The following is a 13919-nucleotide window of genomic DNA, read 5'->3' as shown; positions in this document are numbered from 1 at the left end:
TGCTTTCAACAACTCGCTTTTTTCACTTAACACTATGACTTGAGATTTGTCCATCTTATCACGTGTAGAAGTAGTTAACTTGAAATTTGTGAAGTATAACAGTATAACATTTTATAAATATATAACAGCTTAATAGTGGTCATTTGTGTTTTAATTTGTCCTTTATTATAATGCTCCTATGAAATTGTACATACTCTCCATTCACATGACATGAACAAGTGTCTTAATTTATGGATTATAGTACATGCATATTTCCAACTTTACAAGTTAATGCTAAGTTATTTTCCAGGGTATAGATTAAAAATTTAAACTCCTGCTTGCAGTGTTTAGAGTTCTTATTGTACATATCCTGACCAACATTTGCTTTTTCAAGACACTTACTTTTATTAATATGGTAGGTGTGCTGTGGTTTAATTTTAACTTCTCTGAAATTTAGTGTAGGTGGATATATTTTTATTTATTGTTGGCAATTTGTTTTCTGTGAAATAAATGTGTACATATTTTTGTCCATTTTTCTTTCTTTTTTTAAGTTTATTTATTTTGAGTGAGAGAGAGCGAGCAAGTGGGGGAGGGCCAGAGAGAGAGGGAGAGAGAATCCCAAGCATCCGATGTAAGGCTCAATCTCATAAACTGTGAGATCATGACCAGAGCCAAAATCAAGAGTAGGACACTTAACCGACTGAACTACCCAGGTGTCTCTGTCCATTTTGCCATTAGGTTGTTTGCCATTTCTTAGTGAATGTTATAGTGAAGTCCCATATATATGTGGATTAACATTATTTTCCAGTTATGAATGTGCAAATCTTATTCCACCAAATAGTGGCTCTTTCTTACATATTTGTAATCAACAGAGGAGTTCTTTCTTTTGATCAGTTGTTAATTTTAATGTAAATTAGGTAGTCCTTATTTTTTTTATATTAAGTGATTTTGTGTCTCATTTAAGAAATTAATTTACACCCCCAAAATCAGAGATATCCTATAATTTGTTGTAAAATTTTAAAATATTTCTTCAACGTTTAAGATTTTAACCCATCTGGGATTGAATTTTGTGTATGGTGTGATGTAAGAGGCAATTTTTTTTTTTTACAATTAGAAACTGATTATTCAGTTATCATTGATTGCACAATGTGTCAGTTTCCCCATTTTGAGTCATGTTTTTATAATACATTGGTGGGTCTACTCCTTGGCTGTCTTTTGCTGGTATATTTTCTAAGCTTGTGCCAAAATCATACCATGAAATCTGTGGCTTTAGTGTAAGTCTGGATATCCAAATAGAGCAAGTCCACCATTCTTGCTTTGCTTCAAGAATGTCCTGTTTTTTTCTGTTTCCTGTAGGTATGTATATGTAAATGTATGTGTGTATATATATATATATTTTTTAATTGTCATACCCTATCAAAAATCATGTTGAGTTTTCATTAAATTTGTGTTGTAAGTATAAATATGTTTGTATAGAATGGACAATTTCACATTATTGCATCTCCATACTGAACATGGAATACTTATATATAATAAGTTGCTAAACTCTTTAATTCTAATAATTGGCCTTTTGAGCTTTTCATGTGGCTAATCATGTCATTTGCTATTTATGACAGTTTTGTTTCTTCCTTTCTAATACCTAAAACTTATTTATTTTTCTTGCTTTACAGACAGCTTCAGGACATCTAAGATAAGGTAAGAGGAAGTAGTGATAATTTACCTCTATCTTAGCTTTTTTCTTACAGTTTAACTTACAGCTTTGTTAATACAGTCACTTAATTTATATTTCATTAATTTCTGACACTTCATTTTTGTACTTTTCAGTTTTTTAAGCATTTTCTAACTTCTTAAATTGAATAAGTAATTAATTTTCAAAGTTTTAAATTCTGAGATCAATATAAAAGGCTATAGATTTCCTTTTGACAGTTTTTTGGTTGCATCCCATAAGATTTGCAATATTAGTAATAATACTAATTAGGTCTAAATATTTTCTAATTTCTGTTAACAAATTTGCTTTGACCCATGAGTTGTTTATGCAATGTATGATTTAAAATTTTTTAACATATTTTTGGGTTTGATTTACAAATGTACTAAATTTTAGCAATTTAGACATGAAATAATTTAGAATTAAGCAGTTTTTATCAGTGTATATTGACTCTGTATTTTTCAAGACTTTATGAAGCAACATGTTCAATGTATTCTTTAAATGGTAAGTTTATCACAGAAGTTGGGTACACAGTTCTTAACATTTGTTTTACACATACGTGTTATTTGTTAAACAAAACCTAGTTTAATAGTGTTGTTAAAAGCTTTTATACCATTACTGATTATTTCATCTTGGTATAATAGTTGTAAACAGTGTTGAAATATCTCATTTTGATGTCAAATTTTCACTTCATGTATTTTGAAGCTATATTATTATTTAGAAGTTTAAAATTATTGCATCTTCCTGATGAATTGAAGAATTTATTATTATATTATTACCTTTTTCATTTCTAGCAATGGGATTTTTGCCTTAAAAATCCATCTATGATAATAATATTGCACAGTATTTTTTCTAGATTATCCTTTTTCTTGAAGTAGCTCTTTATGAATCCAAGTTCCACGTGGAGGTTGGTGGGGGGTGGATATATAGAGCAAGGCTTTGTCTTTTGTCTCCCACATGTGTCAGCAATTAAAATCTAAGCTCTAGGTTACTCAAGATCAGTAGACACACCCGGGGCAGCATTTAACCTTCACTGCTTACTAACTTCAATGGATTCATGTCCATACTTCATTTCTGATCCCAGAGCATTTGCATTTTCCTTTCCTACTGGAAAACTAATTTAATAAATATTAAAGAAAAATATATACATACACACACACACACTGTATACCTACAGAAACACATATACAATTATTGAGGTATGTTGATTAAGAGTTTTAGCCATCATCTGTCATACTGCCAGAAATGGATGTCCTGCATTTCAGTATCTTTTAAATACATTCAATTCTCACCATCTATGCAGCCACAAATCTCATTTAGGTCCCCACTTGTTTTTCTGCCTTTTTTCCCTTCCAATGATTTCTCCTACAGCCTGAGTATATTTTCTGAAACACACATACGTTGGTGTCACTCCCTCTTGTTCTTAGCATTAAAGACTGGATTATTTAGTATGGCCATATGCTCTTGATGACTTAAACTGCTTATATCTCCATATTTCTGCCTCACATGAATGGCCACCCAACTCCAAAATATCTGATTCTGCTACAGAAATTACTATCTGCCTTTGTGGAGCAATTTTTTGCTCTATAAACATTATCTTAGCTGATTCTTACAAAAATATTATTATCCCCATTTTACAGGGAGAAATAGAAATGGCAAGTGACTTAACCAAAGTTGCTATTAATTGGAGGAATTGAGATTTCAACTTTTATCTGGCTGAGTTCAAAGTTGCTTATACTAATTTCTGATCCTCCTATAGTTCCTTTTCTATTTTGGGGCCTTTGTTCCTCTTCCTGGAACACATCTTGTGCTCCCTTCACCATCATGCCTTTTTTTAATCCTTCAGGTCTTCCTTGATCAAGTGCCCTTTTTAATGTGCCTTTTTATTCTGTCATAACATCTCAGTTTCTTTCCTCTTCTGCATTTCCCTTTAGACTCCAGGCTGTGTGAGAGCAGAGACTAAATCTACCTTCTCCCATTGACATCTTTAGGACCTTGACATATATTTTCTAAAAAATTTCTCATATACTAGTTCCAAAAACTTTGATGTAAATTAAGAAAAGGGATTTTGTTTTGTGATAAATCAAAGCATGGGAATTTTTTTCTTCTTTTTTTCTTTCTTTTTTTTTGATCACGTTAACTTTTAATGCAACCTTTTACTTTCTTTTGTTTAAAAATAACCATATTTTTATGTAGTTTTTAGTAATCTGTCCTCAGACATTCTGCCAAAGTGGTAAAGCATTATAATCAAATATAGCAATTAAAATATTTCTTTTTTTTTTTAAATTCAGGAGAACCATTCACTAGTTCCCAGGTCAAAGAAAATACCATTTTTATTTACTGTTTTTAGTGTAAAGCTGCTTCTCCTGCTTGAAATTTTATAAATATAAAAGTGGAAGCTACATATTAAGAGCCCAAATGATATATAAGAGCCCAAATGATATATAAAAATGATATATATAATTGCATGTTGGACAATATTTTCAATATTTGTAATATTTTAAGAGAATGAATTTCATAAAATGAAATTCTAAGCATTATATTCTATTTCTGTTACACTGTTGCTTGACTAACAATTCAGATAAATGTGGTTAGTACATTCTTGCCACTTTTATGAGAAAAACATGTATTTTCATCAGAAAAAAGTAAAAATATTTGTGAGTCTCCTTTAGGCATTAATACTTCATTTGCCTTTTATTTTTGAAATTTTTGTCACACTAAACATTTCTTTCCATATGAAATATGTAATACTAGATGGAATTTACCTTTAGAATTCAAGAAATTATTTTTTTAAGTAGAGCCAGTTAAACTGGTATGACCAATTGGTAAATTTATTTTTTATTTTCATTGTTTTTTCTTCTTAGTGAAGTTAAGGTTATATATTTTTTCAGACCCACCAATTTACTTCTAATTATATACCATAGAAAAGGCATGATTAGCTATATTAGGATATCTATGCACAAATGCTATAGCATCTTTATTTATAATAGCGAAAACTGTAAATACTCAAAATGTGCATCATCAATAGAATAGAAAAATAAAAGTATATTCATACATTGGATTATTAACAGCAATTAAAATGAATGATATACTTAACAACAAAGAAATCTTAAAAGCCTAACACTGAATGAAAGAAGTCACACCCAATAAATATATATTTATGATTCCATTTATATAAAGTTCACAACAGGCAAAACTGAATTAAATTATTTAGTGATACATTTTTAGGTGGTAAAACTATAAAAAAAAGGCAAAGAAAGTGTTACCATGAACACCCAGACAGAGTGGGAGGGAAGGTGTTGTAATTGGGTAGGCTGTTGGCAAACTTCTATTTTGTAACCTGGTGGTGCTTACAGAGTAGTTTGTTATAATTAGTTAGTTTAATAATTAGTTTATTATAATTCATTAAATTATGCACTTCAATTTTCTATACTATCCTTTATATTTGCACATTTCACAATAAAGTTTGGATGAGACTGAAGTAAATTTTAATTTCTTTTTGCTCTAAGTCTACAGCATTACTTAAAGTTGAACTGAACTTAGCAATTTCTGTCAACATTTAGTCCATGCTTACTGCTCAGGGAGGAAATTACTTTATTGAGGAATAAAAAGATAAAGTTTGTTTTGGCTAAAGGAGAGCCTGCTTTCTTTATTAGCAGATGTATAGAATACTAGTTTTCCATTGATGTGAGAGGCTGGGTTGAGATAGTAAAAAAAAAAAAAAAGTTTCCCTATCGATAGTGGTCAGTTTTGCAAACGAAGGCTGTAGAATAGAGGTTTGTTTTTATACAAAGTTAATTTGGCTAGTCATTTTAATGCCTGATATTCCTTTATTACTGTCATGTTCTAAGGAAATCTGTAATTCTATCAGACATAAATAGGAACAACTTTGACATCCTTATTTTACCAGCCATTCAGTATATGGAATAAATTAGAGAAGAGTCATAACAGTGTGAGAATGATTTGGTGACAATCCTGTACTGCTTCTTACTTTTCTGCAAGATAGAAAAACAAACCTATTAATTTATTAAGTAAATTGATCAACTATTTTGTGGTTCACTGTGCTTAGAGCTAAGAATATAAACATAAAACTGAAATGCTTTCTGTCTTTAACTTGCTTAAAATACTTATTTCTTATCACTTGGGCTTTTGAAATTTAGTATTTTAGCTGTTGTGCTTTCAACTGTTGCAGTTTAAAGAAGTATATTGTTGGCTCCATTTAATTTTAATTGTTTCCTATACCTACCTGAATTATAACTTTCATACTCAATAGTAAATATCTTAAGTGACTGGGTCACTTTGTTTACCTTAGCCTGAATGGGAAAATTGTGTTCTGAAAATAAAAAAAAAGTTCATGGTTTTTGAGAAATATTTATGAAATTTGGGTGGAAGTAGGAGGGAAGAAGATGGTACATTCAGTTTTGAACATGTACTTTCAGATAGTTGTGGGACATTCAAGCAAAGAAGACGAGTAGTTAGTTAAAAAAATAGTATTGACTGAAGCTCATTAGAAAGACAGTAGTTGAAGATTTATCCCTTGGATTAGATTCTTCCACATGGAGGTGGTAAGTGAAGCTACAAGCAAATAGATAGCAGTTGAACCTACAAATTATGTCCCTCAGTAGAAGGTATAGAATAATAAGAGCCAAGGGCATAAAAGATAGCCCTGCAGACCTTAATATGTAGGGAAATGGCAGTGAGAGAGGAGTCTACAAAGACAATGACAGAATGTTGTATTGTTGAACCAAGAAAATTGTTTTCAAAGACAGGAATTAGAAATATCAAGTTTTACAAGTAAAATAAGGTAAGAGTAGATTTAGAAATGAGACATTCATTCATGACTTTAACAAGAACAGTTTCAGGAAATTCTTTGGGGTGGTTTCCAGACTGCAGTGGATTGAGGAATGCTTAGAAAGTCAGGGAAGAGTAAAACAGTGACTCTAAGCCACTTCTTCAAAAAGTTTGCCTATAGAAGGAAGAGATAGCAAAGAATTTAAACGGTGACTTGAGGATGAGGGTGTGGCTTATTTTTAAAATTGGAAAGTTAATAATATTGAAACAATATTATTTGAGAAAGATCCAGTTAAAAATATAAGAATCTGAAATAGAGAAGAAAGACAGGATTTTCAAGGTACTATGACCCTTGAAAACCCAAGATGGGTGAGCACGGGGGAGGGAGGGAGAATCCAGAGCACTGATGAAAGGATTGGCCTCATGCACAACGAGTAACACTTCTACACTTGGTATGAAAGAGTTACATTTATTTGTACTACTTGGATTATGGCTTCTGTTTTCCTTGTGAAGAGATAGGAAGATGAAGATGAAAAGGTAGCCAGCATAAAGGAGAATAGAGACAATAACTGTTTCTTGAATAATGGGAAAGAGAGCTAGGGCACAAGGAAGAATTGATCCAGTCTTGTGGTTTTTCCGCGAAGGTTATGATACGGAAGGAACATGTGGGAAGGAATTTGAGGTGAAAAAAGAGATGGAAGTGAGGACCAAGGAGTCAAAGTCAGTCAGAAATTAGATAGATCAGGGCTAATGGAGATGCACAATTTTCAGAACTAACGGATTAAAGGTCTTGATCAGTTTGGATAATGGGGATGACTGAATGAAACCTAGAAGGCTAAGAAACTGTCACTAGCGAGAGAAATTTAAAATTTTAGAGATGTAATAGTTCTAGGGACAACAAGTTTCAAGTTTGTACACAGCAACTGATAGTCAAAAATGGAAAATGAACAATTCTGCCTTATTTGCCTGTGCATCCCTTAATCTGCCATATTGGTTTTACACATCTTTATCTCCAAGTATTTGTTGGTGTCTTTTGGCTTCCCCTACAATATCCAATTATTTCCTTATCTTGCTATTCAAAATCTGTCCAAACTTCACGAGTCAAGGGCAACAACATTCAAGCCTTTTCTTATTACCTCAGCCCACTGGGATTACTTGGTATTATGAATGTGTGATGTTCAATGTGTTTCCCTGGGCAGCCTAAATGAGTTATCAGGATGTGCTCCAAAAGGTGCATTTCCCACTATCCCTGTTGTTCAGACCAGTATACCTTTGTTCATGCCTGTGCCTGTCTGAGAAGCCTGTCACCTTTTCCTCTCTGTCTAGCTTCATCAGCTTTCTGAGTTAGGTACCTTCTCTGTTCTCATCATTCCACATGCATACATCTATTTCAGCACTTACTACATTATACTCACATTAAATTTTTATATCTGATTCCTGATAAGCCTGCACACTTCCTCAAACTGGTTTTCAATTTTATTTATTCCAGTGCCACATACTATGCCTGGTACAACACAGATGTTCCATATATGTTTATGGAGGTAAACAGAAGTAAAGCCTTATTCAGTCACTTAGTGGCTATGTGACCCAGATAACTTACATCCATTTTCCCAGCCCCTGTATTCTCTGGAAAGTCAGAGGACATCTCCCAGGGTTCAGGAGTTAGGTGAGATACCTAATGGAAAGGAAGCTTCCAGTCTACTATCTAGCAGATAGAAGAATGCAGTGAAGTTTTTCAACTGAATTTTAGTCTACTTTGTGCCACCCAGTGTTTTTTAACAGATATTTAATATATTTTTTGCTATTTGAAATTTTTGTAAGAATGTCTTAACTCATCCACTAGTTAGTTTCTCAAGGATAGAGACCATGTAGTAAATAAATCATATATTTTACCTTACGTATTACAAATATGAATACTTATAAACAATGAATATTAAACATTACCAAGCAAATGAACCACTTTCACAGATTCTGTTTGATGTCCTAGCTCTGATACAAATGAGGCAGGACAATTAGTGTTTTTCCTTTAAAGACAGACAGTTACATATCAATATAATTGTATTCAATGACACAATGAAACCATAACTAACCACTAACTGAATGGGGATTGAAAGCATGAATTGAAATTTGTATACCATAAGCAGAATGCTTTTTTCATTCAATGACTACAGGCCAAACTGCATATAGTCTAGTCTGTATCATTTGTGGTTCAGTAAAATTCTAATCTGGGCTACTCACCGCATAACCAGACAAGAACAGCCATAAGAATTGAATGACAGGAGATATGCGGATGCTTATATAACACCTGAATCATTAAATCTCTTTTCTTCATGTTCATGGGAGTGTTCTGGCATTATACAGACATAGCATTCAGCTGAACATTATGTTGAAAATGAAAATAAACAAAAGCCTTGATATAGATGACATACATCAAACGATGCTGTATATCATTTTCATTAAAAAACTGTGTTCTCAAATCTTTAATGATTTCTTAGTGAAGATAACAAAGCCTGTTTCATAACTGTATAGTAGATTTATAAATATCTTATTATGCAGAAAAAAACTGAAGCAAGTAAAGAATGTCACAGAATAACTTAACAGCAAATGTATAGAAATACACTTGTTCCTCACTTCTAGCCGTTCGGAAAGAAGGCAGGTGCTACCTTAACCCATTAAGTCCATCCCTTTATTCTGGCAATTTAATACAGTACTGATCGGGAAGTTTTGAATAATATGCATGTCACAACCTCAGAGTGGAGAGCTGATTTGACTTGTCTATTTGTTTGTACATATTTTGAATTTTTTAAAATGACACAATACAACTTGAAAAAGAAACATTTGATTGCAGGAGTTCATATGTACTCTTTAGATGTTTTCATAAACCTTCTTCATCTATATTTTCGGCAATTTTTCTTGGACGTCTAACAAATACTGAAATCAGTTTGCCTCTCCACTTACCCTTTCATAATGTTCGTGACACAAGCCTGTGTAATTTGACACCTTGGAACTTTAAACAGACTCAGAATCTTTTGGACCTTCTAGCCATCATCAATTCACATAGTGTGCAGTAAATCCAGCTCAAAATAAACAACACAGATGGAATCGAAGCTTATAGTACAATGTCAGCAGTATCCACAGATTGACAGAGCTAGTTAGGCTGCCAGATGCACAGAATGTTGTTCTATCTACTTGTTCTTTATAACTGGACTTGATGGAGTACATCAGTGTCAAACTCCTTGCTGGTTTCCACACGCACACGCACAGAAACGCACCCGCATAAACACGCACATTCCTGCGCTCTATATCAACGGCACCATCTGCTCTCAGCTTTACATGTGGTAGCTAACTAACTATCCTACTGTGCCTGGGTCTCACCGACTGCTTTCCCTGGAAACAAATGACAACAGTTTTTATCTTGTGCCCTCCTTGGCATTATAAAATAAGGCTCTTAACATTTCCATACGCATATATTTTACATGCATTTTTTAAAATTCTGTTCTCCGTTTTATTTACTGAGTCCCTAGAGAATGGCAATCTCTTTTTATATCTCCCCCAAATTGAGATTTTCCTATGGAACTTCGCATACAAGATTGTTTCTTCTAAGATTTACATAAAAGCAATGTATGTAAAAGCCATGGGCCCTTGGATCATTTTGTTCTTTCCACACTATTTTGTAGGGTGCCACATACTACTTATAAAATGGGGGTGTTAAAATGTGGGGGTTCAAAAGAGAAAAGACATTCATTTCTTTCTATTATTCTTCTATAAAATTACACTGGCAATAATGACCATGCCGGGAATGTTAAGATGAGAGAGTTGTACAAACATGAAATATTTTCATACACAAGTATCTTGCCTGCAGCAGAAAGCTCATGTGTTATTCTGTTACCAAATGTAGAGTTTCTGCCGTGACCTCTTTGCCATCTCATGTGAAATCTAGATGTGCAGTAAGATATAAAAAGAGATAATCACTTTTTTTTCTGACAAAATTCAATTGTAATGTCTTTTCAAAACAATATATCCATATTAACTGGGAGTACGAAATGTCCTAAGAGGGATGTATGGAATGAAATAACAGGAAGATGACCCAGGTTTTGGCCGCACCAAATATCTTTTCCTGACCCATTTCTACGTCTGACACCTGTCTTTATGACAATCTTTCCAGAACATCTACGGAAATTATACTTACCTTCTGGTAACTAGGTAACATAATCTCCTGGAGGCTAGCTAATTGCAGCCCACGATAACCTCACATACAGTAACTGTTAAATTTTTCATTTCTTTCAAATTATTATGGATCAGTGGAGAGGGTATTGATTTGATTCATTAACGGATTCCCAGTATGTTCCAAGGTTAATGATTACATGTATCTCAATTACATCCTTAACAGGTTATACTGTATGATTTGTTTTAACTGCTTTGTACATTGTGTATCTTCCTCAGCTGAAAGGCTTCTTAGCACTTCATGATTTAACAAATCTTTCTCCTCCACTTCCTAAAACAATGAACTTGCTTTGAAGGAACATGTCAAAGCAGGGCAAAAATAAACGATAGAAGCTTTTTGCAGAATTCTCTAAGAACCATAGCATACCAGTTTATCTTAGGTAAATAGTTTGCAATTCATTCATGTTTAAGATACTTATAAGTCGTATGGAACAGAGGGTCCAAGCCTTTCTCTTGCTACTCTTATGTAGGAGGCACTTTTCTTTAACTTTCATCTCTGGAATATACCCATAATGCAATTTATCTTGAAGAGGTAAAAGCAAAGTATCCATTGTTAAATCACCTATAATCCTTTTGGCAGAATCCAGACACATTTTAACAGCTTTGAAGAAGCAAAACTCATTTTAAAATTTAGAATATTCATGTGATACTCTTTAGAGTGACAGTAAGTCACATGACTTGTAGGTATGCTTTCCACCCTGGCTATGGATAATCAGGCAGGACAGAGGGACACACTGTAGGGAATCCAGGGCAGAGAACACATCTCTCGATCAGAGGACAACAGTGATTTTTACGAGAGGGAAGACAATGATTTATTCTAGTCCTCCTATTTCCTTTTTATCCCTTTGCTACTGCCTGCAACCCTCCTTGCCTCTGTATATTTAAGCCAAGCACACTTCTATGTTGCAAATTAGAATTTTTGAATCTAAGGACAGTCTAATCTTGCTCACTTTTGAGGAGAAAGCACTGTTTCTTACACATAGTACTGTAGAGTCCATGGTGGGAATTACATTTTAAAGAATCTTAGTACTTTTACTTTCCACTTGTATTCTGCAAAAGCAAAGCACCAGACTCCCCTCCTTTCTGGAACCCCCAAGATTCTGACAGAGTTTGGGGACTCAGAAGCCAAATGGGAATCATCAGGAGGAGAGACTTCAGTTACACAATCCATTAAATAAAACAATAGAGCCTGCAGCTGAGCTATTAAAAAGAGTAGAGCAATTTTTATTTCAATGGCTACATTTTATTTCCTCTTCTGAGTGACTGTTAACAAAGGGCCGCTGAAAGGACTGGATAAAAAGCAGGCGTCAGATGCAGGATCCATGAGTTAAACAACATTATTAGATACAATTTCATAAAATCTAGTTGCTTTTTTGCTACTAGAAATCATGTCCTTTTGTCAACTTGTGGTCACATCAGCACTTCTCTGATATAATTTGCTCCAGCTGCAGAGCATAGCTGGCCTGCAAATCAAGAACCAGAATGAGGACAGGCAGGAATAACTCAATGGCTTGGATAATGTGCAAATCACTACACTTCTCGCTATTAGTCTACTTTTTTTTCAGAATATTTGGAAGAGGAAAAATTTATCTTTAGCAAAGCAGCCAATCAGCCACCCTCTTAAGAACTGGTTTGTCTGGTTATCTTCTGAAGCCTAACCCTCTTTGCAGTGATGCTCTGTAATCATGATATTATGAATTAAAAAAAAAAAAAACACTAAACTTTCTTTGTTTACCATAAACTGGCAGTCTGAACACCTAATGTCAAATAGCTCCTGGTTTTCTTCATCTCCCCTAAAAAATATTCCTTAGATTTAAAAAAACTCCTGGGTACTTCTGTTCATCATTTTTGCATTTTAAGTGCTTCTATCTGGCCTGGATATACAGGTTTACAAAATAATACACATAATTCCAATATCAGCAAATTGCTATATACGCCTCAATTCCGGACACAAAAAGGTCCAGTTAAAAATGAAATAAAATACTACTTACTGATTAAAGCCTGAGTAAAAGTGGTAGAGGTTTAACAGTCATTCAGCATTGAACTTCATACAGATCTCTACTTGGTTAGAAACTCTATTGACTTTCATTGAAATCAGTTAGAATTGGATCCCAACCATTTCACATTCAGCTATAATTGAATACTCAACAATCACTCACGTACGAAAGAAAAACAGTTTCTAAATAAAAGCAAAGTCCAAGTAATCTTGCATATCTGAGGAAATGATTATATGTGGTGAGCAAGTAAGAATGAACAAAAGCATATACAGCTGGAACAGCTGAATCAGTGTCCTTAATAACAAGATCATCTTATCAAGTGTGCAAAGGCAGCACTAGCCAGTTGTTCACCAGTGCAAGTGAGCTGATATTCTCTTTGCATGGCATGGCAACCTTCCCGGGCCAGGTGCAATCCTAACTGCATACCCATTATGTAACCTGTCACCTTCTAAAATTCATTGCTGTAGCAAGAACCCACATCCAAAGCTATGGTTGGAATATCCACTTTTCTTTGTATTCTGACCTGGGAAATTTTATGACTCCTGAACATGCTTTTAGATGCCATAGTTCTAGAAAGAATAAAGAGAAGTAATGTGGCACCTATGGCACCGATTCTGTCTTCCTTTTGGCAAAATTACACAGTGAGAGGAGGATCAGTCCCATGCCTTTTATCACATTGCAGAGGCAAATTTGTCAAAACCCAGAGCTCTGTTTACTCTTAGATTAGAATGGAAACAGTAATATTCTCTGAAATATGTGTGGGTGATCTCCTCCCATCCTAAAAGTTTTAGAAGTCTGCTCCACCTAGATGCAGGTCAGTGAAGTTTATAGGCTGTAGCCTATAGAAGCAAATATTAATTTCTGATTGGAGTCTGTGAAAGCTGATCCTTCGCATTTTTTGGACGTATGATACGCACACTTTTATTTTTGCTCACTTCTGGGAGAGTGGCAAAATTATGGTTTATTTAAAATGGAATCCTATTTTGGGGCGCCTGGGTGGCTCAGTCAGTTAAGCGTCCAACTTCATCTCAGGTCGTGATCTCGCAGTCCGTGAGTTCGAGCCTTGCGTCAGGCTCTGTGCTGACAGCTCGGAGCCTGGAGCCTGTTTCAGATTCTGTGTCTCCTTCTCTCTCTGCCCCTCCCCAACTTATGCTCTGTCTCTGTCTCAAAAATAAATAAAGGTTAAAAAAAAATTAAATGGAATCCTGTTTTATTATGATATT

At 34.1% G+C, this 13919-nt stretch overlaps 1 long non-coding RNA gene across 5 annotated transcripts in view; it reads left to right on the top strand.

The window, feature by feature from the left end:
- The window catches only part of LOC123608157, a 179208-nt gene that overhangs the window by 47837 nt on the left and 117452 nt on the right, over nt 1-13919 (top strand). For all 5 annotated transcript variants that reach the window (XR_006717127.1, XR_006717125.1, XR_006717124.1 and 2 more), the window contains one exon: nt 1650-1674. This is a non-coding gene — a long non-coding RNA (uncharacterized LOC123608157). The remainder of the gene's footprint in view (nt 1-1649; nt 1675-13919) is intronic.

This window comes from Leopardus geoffroyi, chromosome A1 (assembly GCF_018350155.1).
Source record: "Leopardus geoffroyi isolate Oge1 chromosome A1, O.geoffroyi_Oge1_pat1.0, whole genome shotgun sequence".
Taxonomy (NCBI): Eukaryota; Metazoa; Chordata; class Mammalia; order Carnivora; family Felidae; genus Leopardus; species Leopardus geoffroyi.
This window is presented reverse-complemented; position numbering and strand designations above follow the sequence as displayed.